Below are 17893 nucleotides of genomic sequence, written 5' to 3' on the forward strand. Positions count from 1 at the left end.
GCAAAGGGAAAAGATACATGAGTGAAGTCCAGGAAAAACCAGGTGCAAATACCAGGTGTTCCTCTCCCCCCACAAGGGGAGCTGCAGGAGAAGTGCTTCATTCTTCTGGCAGTGATGGGGGACAACAGATGCATTGTGCTGCCAACCAGGGAAGCCCACCTGAGCCTTGGTGTCCAGGATTTTTACTGGGGATCAGTCATGTAGGCTTGTAGCACATGTGTCATTGACAGCTGCTCAGACTCTGGACCCAGAGCAAAAATAGCTTTTTGCCATAAATCAGTTGTTAGCATAAAGTATTGGTGACATTGCAATAGCCCAGAGCCTCTGACACACAGACTTTCTTCAGGCAGAATATTCCAGTGGCTGAGTCAGTTCCTTGGAGCCAGCCAAGGGCCAGGCCTTTCCTGGGAGTGTGCAGGGTTCGGTCATCCCTGGCCTGCTGGGTTGACTTTCCTACACGGGGTCCAGCTTCATTATTTTGCATGTGGTTGCTCAGTTGTCTCAATACTGTTTGTTGAAAAGACAAAATTTTCCCCATTGACTAGCTTTCACACCCTTGTTGAAAAATTAATTGACTGTAAATGTGAGGGTTTATTTCTGGACTCAATTCTATTTTATCAATCTTTATGTTTATCCGATAGTATATTCTTATAAACTCTTAGTATCTGTAAATTGTCTGGAAATGGCTCTCTCTTTATTTGTAGTTTTTATAATTCATGCCTTGTCTGGTGTTTTCTTGATCAGTATTGCTGGGCATTTGTTTCTTTATAATAAACAGCTTCATCTTAGTTGATCACCCTCTATTATAAGCTTGCTTTCTGTTTCATTAATTTTTGCTCTTAGATATTCATTTCCCTCTATTTTGGGGAGAGTTTATGTTTTTATAAGTTAGTGCTGAATATTAGATTATTATTATCTTAGGCTTTTTTTGTTTTCTAATGTATGGATCCAAACCTTCAAATTTACCTTTTAGCAAACCTGTTCTACATTGCATGAGTTTGAATATGTAATATTTTCATTTTCATTCATATTGCTATGAATTTGAATTCAATTCAACTTGAATCGGAAAATTTGCCTTTTTAAATGGAAATTTTCCTTTTTTTTTTTTTGTTATTAGGAAAGCAAAAAAATCTCCAAAGCAGAGAAAACAGGCATGTTTCTCTGTGAAATGAGGATAGCAGGGTCTCTGATGCCGTCACAGAGATGAAGTCTGAGCAGTGTATTTCCTTCTAGCCTTTTTATGCATATTAAATCACTGTGCCATTATTGTTTACCAGACAGGATTTGGGCTACAAACATGTGACTTCTTTTTTCTTTTTCAGATAATAACACATTTGCCTTCCTGAATCTTTATCTTCTTTTTCTTTTGAAGTCTTTCACAGAGAGATACACTGTGATGGATTCAGAAGTGTTTTGAGTCAGTTACCAGAGGCCCCTGATAGCTCCAGGCCAAGCAGATCAGTCCCTGCCCTCAAGGCACTCATGGTCTGATGGGGTCAGAGCCAGGAGCAGGGACAGCTGCAGGTGCAGAGCAGGAGGCCAGGGAGAGGCCCTGTGCACAGGGGAGGCAGCCTCCCAGTGTGTGCCAGGCGCACGGAGCTCAGCTGTCACCCTCCAGCACACTGAAGGTCACATGTCCACCTGCAGGTCATCACCATGATCAGAGGCTTGCGGCTGCTGGTGAGTAGGATGAAGAGCGTGTTCAAACATGCCATCCACCACACCATCTATGCCGTGCTGCAGGACTTCTCCCAGGTCACCCAGAGGGAGCTGCTTAGGCAGGCCATCACAAAGAAAAACATCATCCGGAGATCTGCCGCACCACACACACCTCCCTGCACACTCAGCCTCCAAAACAGTAGGATCAGCTTAGGTGTGAACAGCTGGAGAGTTACATTTTCATGCACATGCTCAGTGCACTTACTGGCAACCTCTAGGCATCCCTTTGGTGAATTTCCTTTAAATGTAATGCAGTGAGTCCAATTCTCAACCTGAACCACCCACAGTAAATTAGCTGCAGAAGGTCTAAGCAGTCTGGAGACCCAGGGACAAGGGTGTGTTTACTTGGGGCCTGGGGATCTCTCAAAATCTGTCTGACAATTTTGTCCACCAGGCCTGTAGGGACACGCCAGCCAGCAACTCATCTCCCGTCTCGTATGCCTTATCATCAGTAATTTTGCTTCTGTTCCTTTTGGCCCCTCCTACAAATCGGTCAACAACTGCATACATATTGTAGAGCTCTTGAAGTGACTGTGAGCTAGTTTTCTATTAATGTGCAGCCTTATAGATAAAGTTGTCTTTCAGAGACATTTTTGTAAAATGTAGCTCAGGGGCTCACATGTGTATTGATTTCACTTTGTCGCTTTATGGTTGAGGTAATTGTCACCTGGTGTGGCAGGACTTCAGCATTAAAAAGATTTTCCAGTCTGAGGCATCCCAGTTTTCGTTCCCTCGCCCAGAGGACTTAGTGGAGGTTTTCATGTTTCCAGTAATGCCTTGGTTTTGCTCACACTCACTGTGATACAGCCTCACGAAGTGGGAGACGTGCTCCAAGGGTGGCACCTGTGGGGGTCTCCGCACGGCAGAGCTGTGTTGGGAACAGGACCATGTTCCAAATGGGCTGGGGACACAGGCCCAGTCCCCATGATTGTGTTGTTGACTTCATGTTTAAGTCAGAAAATGGGATCCGTCACAGGGAAGTCAAGTTTCAGGTCTGGGTGAATGTTTGTGGTCTGTTCTCTTGCTGCCCTTAACATGATTCAGTGTTTAAGAAATAAAACATCACTTCTGGGCTAACTGATGCAAATTGCAACATATCAGGTCTTCTGGGGAGAGTAAGGTCCCCAAGAAAACAACCTATTTTTAAATAGGTTGAACTGGCCCATTGCCACGTGCCCCCAGCACCCGCAGAGGAACTCACGTGTGAGAGCTGGCCGTATGTTAGGTGAGGACATGCCATAGCACGGCGTCTGTCCTGACCACTTGACCGGGTGGGTTAGTGTCCTGCAGGCCATCAGGAAGACTGTGTGCGACTGAGAGACAGGGCAGGCGCCCTGCAATGACCCGACCCTGCGGGCCGAGAAGGACCCCAAAAGCAGCTTTGACATCAAGGCGCTGTGGCGTGTGGGACCCTCTAGCACCCAGGTTCCCATCCACTGCTCCCCTTCCTCCACTGTTCCCCTGGGTGGGCTGACCCTGGGCTCGGGGGGCGTTGAGGGGGGCTGGGAGTGAGATGACCTCACTGCTGTCTGCTCAGGCAGGTCAGGTATTGCCTGTGTTTCTTCTCCTTTACGGCCTGCCCGAGTGAATCTGGAGCCTAGACAGCCCGCAATTCACGGGTCTAGTTATTTGCACGCAGAACTTAATTCGACTGCATCAACCCCTGTCCCAAAGTGCAGGTGAAAGTCTACGTGTTCTTGTTTATGCTGTTTCCTGATGGGGACTTAAATGTTATGATAATTTTGACACTGGATCTAAAGATGATCGTTTCTAAAGATAAAATTTGGGGGATATTAACAACAGCTTTTCCATGTCCCGAGTCCTCAGTTCCCTCTCCCGGCTCTTTCCGCCTCTCTTGTCCCCGGGGCAGCTTTGCTCTGCTGTCACAAGCCCTTCTGCTTTTCCTCCCCGTCTGGGGACTTTGTAATTCTTGCTTGTGTCTCTGTGTCGGGGGCTTCTCTCCTGCCAGGCTTGCAGGAATGCCCAGCAGAGCACGTTGCTGGCTCTGCACGAAGCCTCTCGGGCTCCAGGGAGGAGGCTCTGCGGCGGGAGGAGGATGCTGTGCATGACTAACGCTGTCTCCCCACCTGTCCCTGTCTGTCTCTGTCTGTCCCCATCTGTCCCCGTCTGTCTGTGTCTAGCTCTGCCTGGTGCACACCATGGCGGAGTCCTTGTGCTCCACCGAGCTGCTCAGGCAGCTCAAGGCTGCGGGCGCAGAAAGGCTCTTGCATGTGGTGAACGCATTTCTAAGGCAGTCCTACACCTATCCGCCTCTTTTAACCTTCGGAGGTGATGCACTGTTTGTTTTTCTTGTAGACGTTTGCGGCACGAGGTGAACCGCTCTGCTCCGAGTTCTTGGTCCCCAGCCATAGGGACCCGGCCACTCTGATGGGCGCCGCCCCGTGAGGAGGCTCAGTGGCCTCGGGGCAGCCTCTCTGGTTGACCTGCGTTTGTGTAACTAAGGTGCCATGTGTATTTTCTCCCCCTGCCGGTGTTTCCTTGGATAACACTGCTTTACATGGTGAGAACCATGCTAGAGTTCCTCGCTGCAGACAAAAGTGGTTCCAAGAAAACCTTGAGAAGTAGCCTTGAGGGGCCACCATATTGGACATAGAAAAATTTCACGGAGAATCATTCTTCTACACCCACCTGATAAATCGCAGTGGTAAGAGCTACTGCCGACCAGCATCTGGCCTGGCATGTTCTGACACCACTAACACATCCTAGAAAGCTTCCGCCTGCCTGGCCGTCCCCTCCTGCGGTCCCTTCATGCACTTAGGTGGTGACACGTGTAACCCAGTTGGTCTTCCCTCACTTATTGCTTTAAATGCTCAGCTGGCCAGGGCTCCCTCCATATGACATGGCCCTTAGAAGGCTGAGGCCTGTGGAGCCAGGGCTGGCCCGGTGACCTGGATGCAGTCTTTGTAACCTGCACTGGGTCAGCAACATGGGTCAATGTAACTGTCACCTGGCTGGCGACCCAGGCAGTGATGAATACCAGAAGCCGCCTTGGCTGCCGTATGTGGAAGGTGGCAGGTGACCCAATAGGGCAGCCCATCTGGAGATGACCAGGGTGCCCTAGGGGTGCCCTTCGTCATCATGGAGTCTTCCACGTTTCTTCCTGTGCTGCAGCCACTGGTTCAGAGATGGAGGACTCTGTCTTGGCTGCGGGCACTGCAGGTTAGAGCAATAGTAACGCTTTTGTTTTCCACTTCATAAAAGGATGGAAACATTTGTTTTCCATCTGTCCCTATTTTGCACCAAGAATGCATGTCATCCTACATCCGTATCCAAAGTGAAATAAGGTAATCCTGTTTTTATTTCTCCTTTTAAAAAAAGGACATTTTTTTCACCCAGTCCTGCCAGAAGGCACACGGCACTGATGAGGTCCCATAGCTGGGCGCTGGTGTTGGGGCCGGATGCTGGCTCTGCTCTGTGTGTGAGTGAGAATGGGCACATCTGGGTGGCTTTGTCCAGGGCCACACGTTGTGTAAGGTGCTGGCGACCCCTCCCTGCTCACGTCCACTCCCAGGGCTCAGGGCTGAGAGCCTGGCCCTTCCCCTTTTGGTGCCCAGTGGAGTATTTTCTGCTTGCAGAAGATTAATGTGGTATTATTTGAATCCCTCAAGAGACACTCCAGCAGTGCTGTGACCTTTCACAGCTGTGGTTCCAAGAGTTCTTCCTGGAGCTGATGATGGGCAGGAGGATCCAGTTCCCCGTTGAGATGTCCATGCCCTGGAGCCTGACAGACCACATCCTGGAGGCCAAGGAGGCCTCCATGATGGAATGAGCATTCCAGGGGCCCGTGCCAGCCTTGTGTTCGTGGTGGTCCAGAGTCGGGAGGTGGGGGAGGGCTGAACACTCTCAGCACTCGTACTTGGTGAGGTAAGAATTCTGAGATCAGTGCAGGGACCAGGTGTCTTGGCTTCAGACCGAAGTCAGGTGCTCAGGCAGGAGGAGTGACTCAGGTGATTGAGTCCACCGCGTCCAGGTGCTGGTGAGGCCCTGGGAACTCGGCGAGTGACGAGGTGGCATGGCCTCTGACCCACATGAATTTGGGCAGGGAAATGTTCACTACACATCTTTGTTTAGAGTTTGGGGCCCAGGGTCAGCGCAAGGGATCAGAGACTGAAAATCTGAAGCCCATGGAGGGAAAATAACAGAAAAGGGCGGTGTCGCGGTGTGGGCAGACTGGGACCGCGGCCAGCAGGTCCTCCTCCCAGTCTCGTTACCTGTGCTCGTCAGGAGGGAGGCCTTCCCTCTCTCTGCAATGACACTGGCATCTTCCAAAGCCTTAGAGGCCCTGTGAGCCTGTGTCACACCTCTGGGGTCACGCTGGGCCTGCTGCTCTCGTGTCCTGAGCCCTCAGAGGGACCTCACCTGTGAAGACCCCTGGCCCCTGCCCTTTCTCCTGGGAGGGTAGAGCTTCTGGCCACACCAGCCATGCTTGTAGCGAGCTGTCGGGCCCAGGACTTTCATGTTTTTAAGTCAGACTTTTTTTTCTTAAGAATAAGAAAATGACTCATTTGTGTGGATATAAAAAGTACTGCACATTGGGGCGAAAGTCTTTGGAACATGGCAAGTGAGAAGACGGAGTTGCAGGCGGCCCTGGTGACCCCGCCAGGTGCCCGGGCCGAGGCTCAGGCGAGCGCGTCCCGCCGAGCGGCGGCGGCCAGCCCGGGGCGGCTGCGCAGGAGCGAGCCTGGCGCGGGGGGGAGAGACCGCTTTTCCTCGTGAGGACAGCAGTGACGATGCGTCTCCCGCGGGAGCTGAGAAGGCTGGCCCTCCCCTCCCTCGCAGGCCCGGCCTCTGCCCGCGGGACCTGCACAGCGACGGCGCCCGCGGCGCCTCCCCAAGCTCAACGCGCAGTTTCTCTACGAGGAAACTGAGGCAGAGGGGAGGCCCTGGCACCTTCAACAAACTTTTTTAGCTTCTTTTTCCCGAGTATCAGAGGAAGCAAACTTGCAAACAAGGAAGTTTAAATGATGAAATGCAATTTTGACATAAACTTTTTGGAGTGAAATCTGTACTTCTTTCTGGGCTTCTGCACAGGATGCTTGGCGTCTTACAACGTCAGCTCTGGGGGGCGCCTTCTTCGCGTGACACACACCCTAAGCGCTGCATATCCCGGCCTGTCTTCAGTTATGTGCACAGCCTAGAGCGGGGGCGCTGAGCCACCCCCTATTTTATTTCTCTTGTTCTAGCTTAATAAATTGTTTTTATTGAAGGTGGCAATTAGGTTTTTATTTATTTACCTTTAATGGAGGCCCTGGGGAATTGAAGCCAGGACCTCAGTGCATGCTAAGCATTCACTCTACCACTGAGCTATACCCTCCACTTTCCTTTTCGCTTTGTTTTTTCTTACTATAAATAATGCTTTGATGAACTTCCTTACCATGTAACATTTTGGTTGTGTTGAATTATTTCTTAAGGGCACATTCCTGTAAATGGAATTATTAAGTCCATGAACAGGCAGTGAAGGAAATAAATCTTATTTTCTAGCTTAAGATATAAGAGAACTTGGGGGAAGGTATAGCTCAAGTGGTAGAGCACATGCTTAGAGTGCACAATGCCATGGGTTCAACCCCCAGAACTTCCTCTATGAATAAATAAATATAATTCCCCCTTCCCATTGCTAGTGATCCATCTGTCCAAGTTCATCTGTTTCTTCTTGACTCAGGTTTGGCAGGCTGTATGTTGTTAGAAACCTGTTCATTTAGTCTAGTTCATCCAAGTTGTTGGCAAATAACTGTTCATAGCATTTTCTCATGAGTGCTTTTTTCCCTGCAGTATTGGTTGCTGTTTCTCTCTTTCATTTCTTATTTTGTTTCATTCGGTGCTCTCTCCTTTCTTCTCGTGAGTCTGGCCAGACGTTTGTCAATTTTGTTTATCCTTTCAAAAAGCCAGCTCTTGGTTTTTACTAATTATTTTCTAGTTTTAAAAATCTCTATTTATTTCCTCTCCGGCCTTTATTATTTCCTTCCTTCTGCTGACTTTTGGGAGTTTTTGTTGTTGTTCTTCTTCTTTTTCTAATTCTTTTAGGTGGTTGCCTAGGTGAGGTTGTTTGAGATTTTTTGTTTGTTTCTTGAAGAAGGCCTGTATTGCTATGAACACCCCTCTTAGAACCACTTTTGCTTCATCCTGTAGATTTTGTAAAGCTGTGTTTTCATTGTTGTTTGTCTCAATGTATTTTCTGATTTCATCATTGATCCTTAGGATATTTTAGTAGCATGTTATCTGGTCTCCATGTAATCTTTATTTTTTTTCTCATTTTTCTTTCAGTGGCTGATTTATTGTTTCATACTGTGTGGTCAGAAAATATACTTGAAATTTCCATCCTCTTTCTTATTTTCCACATCTTAGTCACCAAATCTGGTTGATTATATCACCTAAATGTCTACAGAATCTCTCTACTCTCCATTTCCTTACCATGCAGCTCACGGCACTATAGCTTCTCACTTGGCCTCCTGCAGTAGCCTCCTAACTAAACCCACACCCCCCTTGTCTCGGAGCCCAAAGACCCGTAATGTTGTGCAAAGTGCAGGGAGGTGCACATCAGTGGTGATGCCCTTTTTAGTCATAGAATGAGGTTTACTAGGAAAAACCCAGGAGCAGAGAAATAGAAAAATGCACACATTCTCTGAGCTATCATTCTCTCGCAGAAATGCATGCTTAGTCCACAAATAGACCCAATGTAGCAAGTGCTCCAGGCAAGGCCCACCCTTCCCAACCACAGAGGAGACCAGGGCACACAGCTGACTAGACAGGGACGTGGCCTTGATAAAAAAAGGGAACATCTACAGCTCAATTTTGGGAGGTTGTAAAACAACGACCAATGACACCCAGAGGCCTTGTTTTCCCAGTTGAGCTATTTCACCCCTCATGAGAAAACCGAGAGAGAGAAAGAACAAAAAGAACCATGAAGCCATCAGGAGACCAAGGTCTATTTCTCCTCTAAACTCAGGACCCTACAAGATCTAGCACTTGCCCACCTCTTGAGCCTTACATCATGCTTTTTATTTTCTATGCTTCAGTCACATAGGCTTTCTTTTAATTCCTTAAAAAATTAGGTTCTTTCCCTCCTCAGGGCCTTTGCACACATGTTCCATCATCTGCTTAGTTAATTTCTCCTCCTCCTTCTTCTTCTGCTACCTGATAAGTTCCTAGAAGATTTATTTTTTAGGTCTCAATTTATATGTCACTTTCTGAGGGAAGTCTTTCCTGACATCGCCAGATATGTTGTAAGTCTTAACAAGAGCACTCACAGCATGTTGTATGTACCCTTGACAAAGTGTTATCTCAATAGAAATAATAAGTACTTCTACAATTATGTAACACCCGTCCTACGCCAAACTAGGAGGTCCTTAAATGGCAAGAACCATAGTTGCCTTGCTCAGGCTGCAGTCCTAGTACTTAGCTGAGCACTCTGACATAATCATGCTCAAGAGATATTTGTTAAATGAATGAATGAAGTGTGGACTTGAGGAGATCAGGTAAAGCAAGATGACTTACTATGTAATGATTCTGATTTTCAGGTTCTTTGGCCTTAGATTTCTGAGGCGTATGGCTAACTCGGCTAACCATACCTAGCACATGTCTAGCTTAAATATGGGGACAATACAAATGAAACCTGCTGTGACTGACAAGGAAGCAGGAGGGCAAGGGCTTCAGAGTCTTTTTTTTTCCCCAGTTGTTCTTTTTTTTTTTTTTTAACATTTTTTATTGATTTATAATCATTTTACAATGTTGTATCAAATTCCAGTGTAGAGCACAATTTTTCAGTTATACCTGAACATACGTATATTCATTGCAACATTTTTTTCTCTGTGAGCTACCATAAGATTTTGTGTATATTTCCCTGTGCTATACAGTACAATCTTGTTTATCTATTCTACAATTTTGAAATCCCGTCTATCCCTTCCCACCCCCCGCCCCCCTGGCAATCACAAGTTTGTATTCTATGTCTATGAGTCTGTTTCTGTTTTGTATTTATGCTTTGTTTGTTTTTGGTTTTTCTTTTTCTTTTTTTTTTTTTGATTCCACATATAAGCAATCTCATATGGCATTTTTCTTTCTTTTTCTGGCTTACTTCACTTAGAATGACGTTCCCCAGGAGCATCCATGTTGCTGCAAGTGGCGTTATGTTGTTGGTTTTTATGGCTGAGTAGTATTCCATTGTATAAATATACCACATCTTCTTTATCCAGTCATCTGTTGATGGACATTTAGGCTGTTTCCATGTCTTGGCTATTGTAAATAGTGCTGCTATGAACACTTGGGTACATTACCTTTTCGAATTGGAGTATTCTCTGGATATATGCTCAAGAGTGGGGTTGCTGGATCATATGATAACTCTATTTTTAGTTTTTAAAGGAATCTCCATTCTGTTTTCCATACTGGCTGCATATTGGCAAAAATTTCATTCTTACTAACAGTGTAGAAAGGTTCCCTTTTCTCCACACCCTCTCCAGCATTTATCATTTGTGGACTTTTTAATGACAGCCATTCTGACTAGAGTGAGGGGATACCTCATTGTAGTTTTGATTTGCAATTCTCTGATAGTTAGCAACATTGGGCATCTTTTCATGTATCTTTTGGCCATCTGTGTGTCTTCATTGGAGACATGTCTATTTCAGTCTTCAGCTCATTTATCAATTACATAAGTATTTTTGTTGTTGTTGCTATTGAGTAGTATGAGCTTTTTGTAAATTCTGGAAGTTAAGCTCCTGTCAGTTGTATTGTTTGCCAAGTGTTTTCTCCCAGTCTGTAGGTTGTCTTTTCATTTTGTTTATGGTTTCCTTTGCTGTGCAAAAGCTTTTAAGTTTAATTACTTGTTTATTTTTGTTTCTATTTCTATTGCCTAAGTAGATTAACCTAGGAAAACATTGCTACAACTTATGTCAGAGAATGTTTTGCCTATGTTCTCTTCTAGGAGATTTATCTAGGTGTCCTATCTTATATTTAAGTCTTTTGGTTATTTTGAGTTTATTTTTGTGTATGATATGAGGGAATGTTCTAACTTCAATGATTTACATGCAGCTGTCCTGCTTTCTCAACAGGACTTGCTGAAGAGACTGTCTTCTTTACTGTATATTCTTGCCTCCTTTGCCAAAGATTAATTGACCGTAGGTCTGTGGATTTATTTCTGAGCTCTCTGTTCTGTTCCATTGATCCATATTTCTGTTTTTATGCCAATACCATGCTGTTTTGATTATTGTAGCTTTGTAGTACTGTCTGAAGTCTAGGAGTGTTATTCCTCCAGCTTCATTCTTTTTCTTCAGTATTGCTTTGGCAATTCTGGGTCTTCTGTGATTCCATATAAGTTTTAGGATTATCTGTTCCATTTCTGTGAAAAAAAAAAGTCCTGGGAAATTTGATAGGGATCATATTAAATCTGTAGATTGCTTTAGGTAGCATGGCCATTTTAACAATATTTATTCTTACAGTCCAAGAGCATGGGATATCTTTCCATTTCTTTGAATAATCTTCAATTTCCTTTATCAATATTTTATAGTACTCTGCTAATAAGTTTTTCATCTCCTTGGTCAGGTTCATTCTTAAGTATCCTTTTTTTTTTTTGATGCGATTTTAAGAGGGACTTTTTTTTTAACTTTCTTTTTCTGGTATTTCATTGTTAGTGTAAAGAAATTCAACAGATTACTGTATATTAATCTAATATCTGCTACCTTGTTGAATTCATTTATTAGTTGTAATGGATTTGTGTGAAGTCTTTAGGGTTTTCTATAAATAGTATCATGTCCTCTGTATATAATGACAATTTTACCTCTTCCTTTCCAATTTGGATAAGTTTTATTTCTTTTTCTTGATGACTGCTAGAGCTAGGACTTCCAATACTATGTTGAATAGAAGTGGTGAGACTGAGCATCTTATCTTGTTCCAGATTTTAGTAGGAAGGCTTTTAACTTTTCAGCATTGAGTAGGATGTGGATTTGTCATAAATGGCTTTTATTATGTTGAGATATGTTCCTTCTATACCCACTCTGATAAGAGATTTTATCATAAGTGCATGTTGAATTTTATCAGCTGCTTTTTCTGCATCTATTGAGATGATCATGGGCTTTTACCATTTCTTTTATTGACACGGTGTATCACATTGATTGATTTGTATATGCTGAACCATCCCTGTGACCTTGGGATGAATCTGACTTGATAGTAGTATACAATCTTTTTTATGTGTTGTTGGATTTCATTTGCTAATATTTTTATTAAGGATTTTTGCATTTATATTCATAAAAGATATTGGTCTATAACTTTTTTTGGTGATATCGTTGTCTGGTTTTGGTATCAGGGTAATGGCTTCACAGAATGACTGTGGGAGTGTTCCCTCCTCTTCAATTTTTGGAAAAGTTTGAAAAGGATTGGTGAAAGTTCTTCTTTGTTTGGTAGAATTCCCCAGTGAAGCTATCCAGTCCTGGACTTCTGTTTGCAGGGAACTTTTTTAAAATTACAGATTCTATTTCACTTCTAGTAATCGTAATCCCAGTCTGTTCAAATTACCTATCTTGTCTTGATTCACTTTTGGTGGACTATATGTTTGTAAAAACTTGTCCACTTCTAGGTTATCCAATTTGTTGGCATATAATTATTCATAATATTCTTTTGTGAATTTTTTATATTTCTGTGGTATAGGTTGTAATTTCTTCTTTTCATTTCTTATTTTGTTTATTTGGGTCCTCTATCTTTTCTTCTTGGTGAGCCTAGCCAGAGGTTTGTCAATTTTGTTTACTCTGTCAAAAAAAAAAAAAAACTAGCTCTTGGTTTTGTTGACTTTTTTCTATCATTTTCTAAATCTCTATTTTTATTTATTTCTTCCCTGACCTCTGTTATTTCCTTTCTTCTGCTGACTTTGGGTTTTGTTTATTCTTCTTTTTCTAATTCTTTTAGGTAGTAGGTTAGGTTGTTTATATTACCCGATAGGTCTCTTATATTGCTTTCATTCTTTTTTAAATTTGTTTTTCTATCTGCTGTTTTGATTGGGTGATTTCCATTATTCTATTTTCCAGAGCAAGTTGAGAAGTAGGCTGCTGTGGCTCAGTCCTGCCCCTCCGTTCCCATGCACCAACACTGGAGCCCTCGACGGCACACCCAGGATTCCCTACACACACTCCCAGCCTCAGCCCAGGCCACACCCCAGCCCCCCAAGGTTGCCTCTGTGCAGCCAGCCCCAGCCCCCTCCCTGGGTCTGTCCTCTGCAGCTCAAGCTCCAGCACCCAGTCCTGGCACACACCAGCAGGCTCCCATCTGGGCTGGGGACCACAGGGACCGTCTGTGCTGGTCTCTCCCCACTCCGTCCATCACAGAGCAGGTGCTGCACTCTCCTCTGAGCCTCTGAAGCTCTTCTTCTGTCCCAGCTGACCTCCTCGCTGCAGAGGGGGCTCTCCAGGGTGAGGCCACTTCTCCCCTCCCACCACTCCCTTTCTGGGCACAGATCTGATCCTGATTCCTTTTCTTTTTTCTTCCTACACAGTTATGTGAAGACTTTTCCTGTAGCTCCACTTGTATATGATCTTCTGCCAGAATTCAGTACATATTTTGTGAGTTCCATGTTCTTCTATTCCACCCTCTTGAAGCCCCTCCCATAGGCTTATTTTCTGTCTACTTGTTGCACCAACTACTTAGAGAAGAATGTTGAAATCTCCAACTATAATTGTGAACTTTTAAATTTATTCCTTCAGTTCTGTCTTCCCTTTGTGTATTTTGAAGCCCTGTTATTAAGTGAATGTACATTTAGGATTGTTACATCTTCTGAAAGAAGTAATACAGCCAGCCCTACATTTTTATGATTAGTGTTTTCATGGTATATGTTTTTCTGTCCTTTACTTTTAACTCAGGTGTGCTGTGTAGTGTGTTTCTCCTATAAAAAGCAAGTAATTAGGTCTTCCCCACCCCCACACTGGAAATGTCTTTCAGTAATATAATGGCTTTTAGATTTGTTAGGACTAGATTATATGAATATTCAAATTCAAGAAATTTTGCAATACTGAAGTGAGTTTTCTTTCTGCCATTTGGTGGTGCCATTTGGTGCCATTTGGTGCCCTGCCATCTGGTGAAGGTATGTAGAAAAAGTTACTTTGAAAATAAATATAAAGTTTCCACTGATGTCTGTTTCTGCATTGGCTGATACTTTCTTCCTCTGTAAGAATCTGATTTCTTCTTGCCTTCCGTTGTCAAAAAGAATACTTAAGAAAATGAAGCTTTACTTGCTTTCTTCCAGCGTCAGTAGTTTTGAACCCAGTGTTCCCTCCTATATTACAGACTAGAGTCTCTAAGGAACATGCCAAGAAATGCAGACACGCTGAAACTATGAACAGCAGGTGTTGTCCTAATGCCATACCCCAGACATCATCTGCTGAACTGTTTTCTAACACAACTTAACTATAAAACACAAATAAATGAGTAAAGATGAATCAATGACAAATTCAGTTGAAAGTCAATTTTTTCAAGGAAATTACCAGGTTACCATTCTACATAGGTGTGTAGAATGATATCTATATTTAATTATATATATTCATATAAAACAGATGAGCAAAACATGGCTTGTGAGTCAAATACGGCTGAGTTAAGAATGGTTGTTACGGGGCGGGCCCCCGCGGGTGGCTGCCAGCGCTTCCCACAGCCGGCTGGCTGGCTGGCCCCGGGAGCCAGACATGCAGGGTGCAGCCCAGCCCGGGACGGAGCCGGGCGCCTAGCGGCCCACGGGAGGAAAGAGGGGCGCGGGGCGCGGGGGCGGGCCCGGCCCAGCCCGCCAGGCCGGGCCACGGGCACTGGCCCCGGGGCGCCCGGGCTCAGGCGCCCGCCGAGCTAGGACAGAGCGCGCCAGCGCGCGGAGCCGAGGCGCCGGGACGCGCACCGCGCGGGAGGCGGCCGGCGCGAGCTCTGGGCGCGGGCGCAGCGCCCTTTCCCCTCGATGAGGGGCGGGGCGGCGAGCTGGGGATGCCAGCTGCGCCGCAAACTTGGGGCTGGGCTCAGGCGCCTCTCGCGCAAGGACAATGGAGGCGGACGCGGGACACCAGGGAGAGTCTGGCCAGCGCAGGGAGCCTGAGGAGGGGGCGGTCGGGGGACCGAGACTCTCGGGGTCTGGGCCTCGGATTTGGACCGGGGCGGGCGGAGAGGAGGTGACGAGAGAGACCCAGGTGACAGGCGCGGGCGAGGCGCCCAAGACATGGTCTCCCGGGTCACCAAGCTCTCCAGCTCCTTCTCCCGGCGCCACGGCACCGCGGGGGAGGGGGCGGTGCGGGACGCGGGAGTCTGGGCTGCCGGCCCCGCAACCGTTGCTACTGCAAGCCGGTGCGGGGGAGGCGGGGGAGGGAGCGGGGCTGTGAGCTGGGGCCGTGGCCGGGTTTGCCAGACAGAAGCGAGCTGGAGAGGGCACAGAGCAGAGGACGAAGAGGGCTGTCGGCGGCTCCAGAAGCCCGGTCCCCTGCTTCCAGAGGTTTGCTGAGCACCTACTGCGCGCATCTGCCTTCACACCCCTGCCCCTTCACCCACCGTGATTCCCCCCAGGTCCTCCCCTTCCAGCTCTTCTTTTTCTCCCCTGCTCCGCATACCGCTCCCTTCTCTGACCTCAGGGAATAAGCCTGGGCTTCACCCTTTGTGGGATCTTCCCAAGTGCTGACCTCGCTCCCAGGCGGACCCAGGCTCCGAGGATAGGAAAGGACCGGTGGGCAAAGAGGACCCGGGAGAGCCGTGAGCCCCTGTGCTCTGGGCCCTGGCTGCCGCACCAGCGGGTTGGCTCTGGTCTGCCGGGTCTTCCATCAGGATCCCTGACGGCGGGGAAGGGAAACCCCTAGCCTCCTGCTGCGGAAGGCCGTTGGTGCCTAGGCCTAAGCGGGCAGGGCCAGGGCCATGAGAAGGCAAAGGCACCCAGCAGCCAAAAAATTCCCAAGGGTGCGTACCACGACCCATCCAAAGATCCTGCTGGGTGAGCGAAGGGGAATCCCCACTGGGACCTGCGCTCACCCCACTAGCCCTAGCCCTGCTCACCCGATAGGACTTCCGGCTCGGGTCCCATACCTCCGATGGGGGCACTGCCCTGGCTTGGTCCTGACCCAGGCCATGGAGAAACTGAGGAAAGCAACTTGGAGGGGACTCAGCAGATTCTAGTTCGGAACCCTTGTAGTTTCTGGCTGTGCCAATAGGTTTGGAGCCTGCTCCTAGTAGACTCCATACTAGAAACTCCAATAGCATTGTTTAGGGGATCGGGTAAGCGGGGGTCCAGACTCCTGGGTTTGCCCCAGGGCAGGCCCGGGGTGGTACCCGCCCACAACTCTGCCTGTCAGGCGAGCTCCGCAACCCCCACCCTCGGGGCTTGGGGTGGCGACCAGCTTGGGGCAGTGGGAAGGGGGCCTGGGAGCGAGGACACGCGCCCCCCCACCCCGCAGAGGGTAGCCGCGAGGCGAGGGGCGCGGAGTGCGTGGTGCCCAGCTTGGCCGCCAGGAGGCGTGGCGCGGGTCCCGTTGCTCGGAGTCGCCGCTGCTGCCTCTGCCGCAACGCCAGTGTCCCTGAGCCGCGGGGTGACGGTGGCTCTCGCCGCACACACCCCTTCCTCCCGTGGGGGGAGCCTGATGCCACGTTCCCTATGAATTATTTATCGCTGGCCTAAAAATACCCCGAACTTCATAGGCCAAGTGTAAGAGGTTCCCCGCGGGTCCGGGCGGAATCAGCGGGGAGGGGGGAGTTAGTCTTGGAGGAGGGAGACCCCCGTGCCCGCGTCAGTGGGGTCATGATGGCGAAATGGTCGTCTCCCCTGACACCTGGGTTCGGGTTTTAGCTCAGCCGGAGGGAGGAAAACCCGACGGTAAAGCAGAGTCCGCTCACTCGGAGGGAAGTGGATCCACAGGAGCCGCGGAGCCTGGGTCCCTCGGCTCCCCCGGAGACAGCGTGGCTGGTGGGTGGGGCCGACTCCTGGGACCGAGGCTCCTGGCCTGGGAGAGGGGACAGCCATCAGATGTCTGGAGTGTGAGTGTGTGTGTGTGCATGTCCGTGCGTGGGAGCCTGCCTGAGATTGGGCGAGTTCATGGAGATGCTCAGGCGATTCAGGGTGATGCTGAGGGTCCCGGAAGCCTGACCATTGCCATCCTCTCCCTGGACCCTTTTTGGGGTCCGGATGTTCATAAAATATTAACAGCCCGTTTGTGAAAGGGGTGGACCCCAAGTGGGTGGGCAGAGGTCTGTAAGACAATAGTCCAGTGTGGGTCGGCGGCATCCTGGGCTGGCAAATACCTGACACACAGCAAAGTAAGGGAAGCCCTAGCAGAGGAGCTCCCCAACCCAGGAGAAGTGGGGGTGTGGGGTGGGGGGAAGGGCAACCGGCCTAGAGCCAGACCCAGACCCTCTGTCTTCTCACCCATGTTTCCAGAGCCTGGATGAACTAAGGCAGGTGCTCTGTGGGAGAGGGATTGAGGTTGGGCTCTGAAAATTCGGGGATCTGTTGTGTAGACAAGAGAGAGGTGGTGGGAAGAGGACATTCTAGCCTGAGGGAACAGCAGAGCAAAAGCCAAGAGACGAGAGTAGTAGGGTCACCCCTAAGTGGCAAGAGTGTGGGATCCACGGAGGGAAGGACAGTTGGTTGGGGTCAGAGTGTGTGGGGCTCTGTCCATGAGACCCAGTGTCTGGGTTTAATTTGTGGGCACCAGGGAGCAGCTGTGCTGTTTGAGGGTTGCAGTGGCCAGAGGAGTGTTTCAGGCCAGTGGGGCCCCCCCTCCTGCCTTGTGCAGGAGACTGGATGCCATGTGGTGCTAAGATTCTGGAGTCTGCATCTCTTTGAATCTGCCCATTGCTATTTTAAGTTCACAGACTTGCCTGATTGGGACTCCTCCCTTCAGAGGCATCCTGCAATCAGTTTCTGTGAGAGGCAAGACCTCCCTCAGTTTCCTCTCCTCAACTCCAGTCCTGGAAGACACGTTCCCATCAGAGAGTCTCCTTGGAGCTGAGGGAGGACTTGGGTCCTTTATCTACAGCTACGTTTTCCAAAAGAAACCACATGAGAGCTCATGAAGGCACAGTAGAAAAAGTAAAAAGAAAGGTGAAATGAATTCTAAGGCTATATTGTGTTTAACTCAATGTATCTAAAATGTTCTTTTGTCGTGTAATCCATATAAAAATATTGAGATATTTTCCTTTTTGAACACCAAGTCTTCAATAGCCAGTGTGT

The 17893-nt window shown here is 47.9% G+C and overlaps 2 protein-coding genes across 13 annotated transcripts in view; one reads left to right on the forward strand and one right to left on the reverse strand.

Moving 5' to 3' along the window:
• The window catches only part of LOC116279247 (uncharacterized), a 233477-nt gene that overhangs the window by 112155 nt on the left and 103429 nt on the right, over window positions 1-17893 (forward strand). Inside the window, exon 7 of one of the 8 annotated variants that reach the window (XR_012063783.1) lies at window positions 17529-17855. The exons of the other annotated variants lie outside the window; for them this stretch is intronic. The gene's annotated coding sequence lies outside the window, so the exon portion shown is untranslated. Of the gene's footprint in view, window positions 1-17528; window positions 17856-17893 lie in introns of those variants that run through there. 8 annotated transcript variants of the gene reach the window in all.
• The window catches only part of LOC140685366 (AT-rich interactive domain-containing protein 4B-like), a 99088-nt gene that overhangs the window by 44346 nt on the left and 36849 nt on the right, over window positions 1-17893 (reverse strand). The gene's annotated exons all lie outside the window — the stretch shown is intronic.

The sequence above is a fragment of the Vicugna pacos genome, chromosome 24 (genome assembly GCF_048564905.1).
Source record: "Vicugna pacos chromosome 24, VicPac4, whole genome shotgun sequence".
NCBI lineage: Eukaryota > Metazoa > Chordata > Mammalia > Artiodactyla > Camelidae > Vicugna > Vicugna pacos.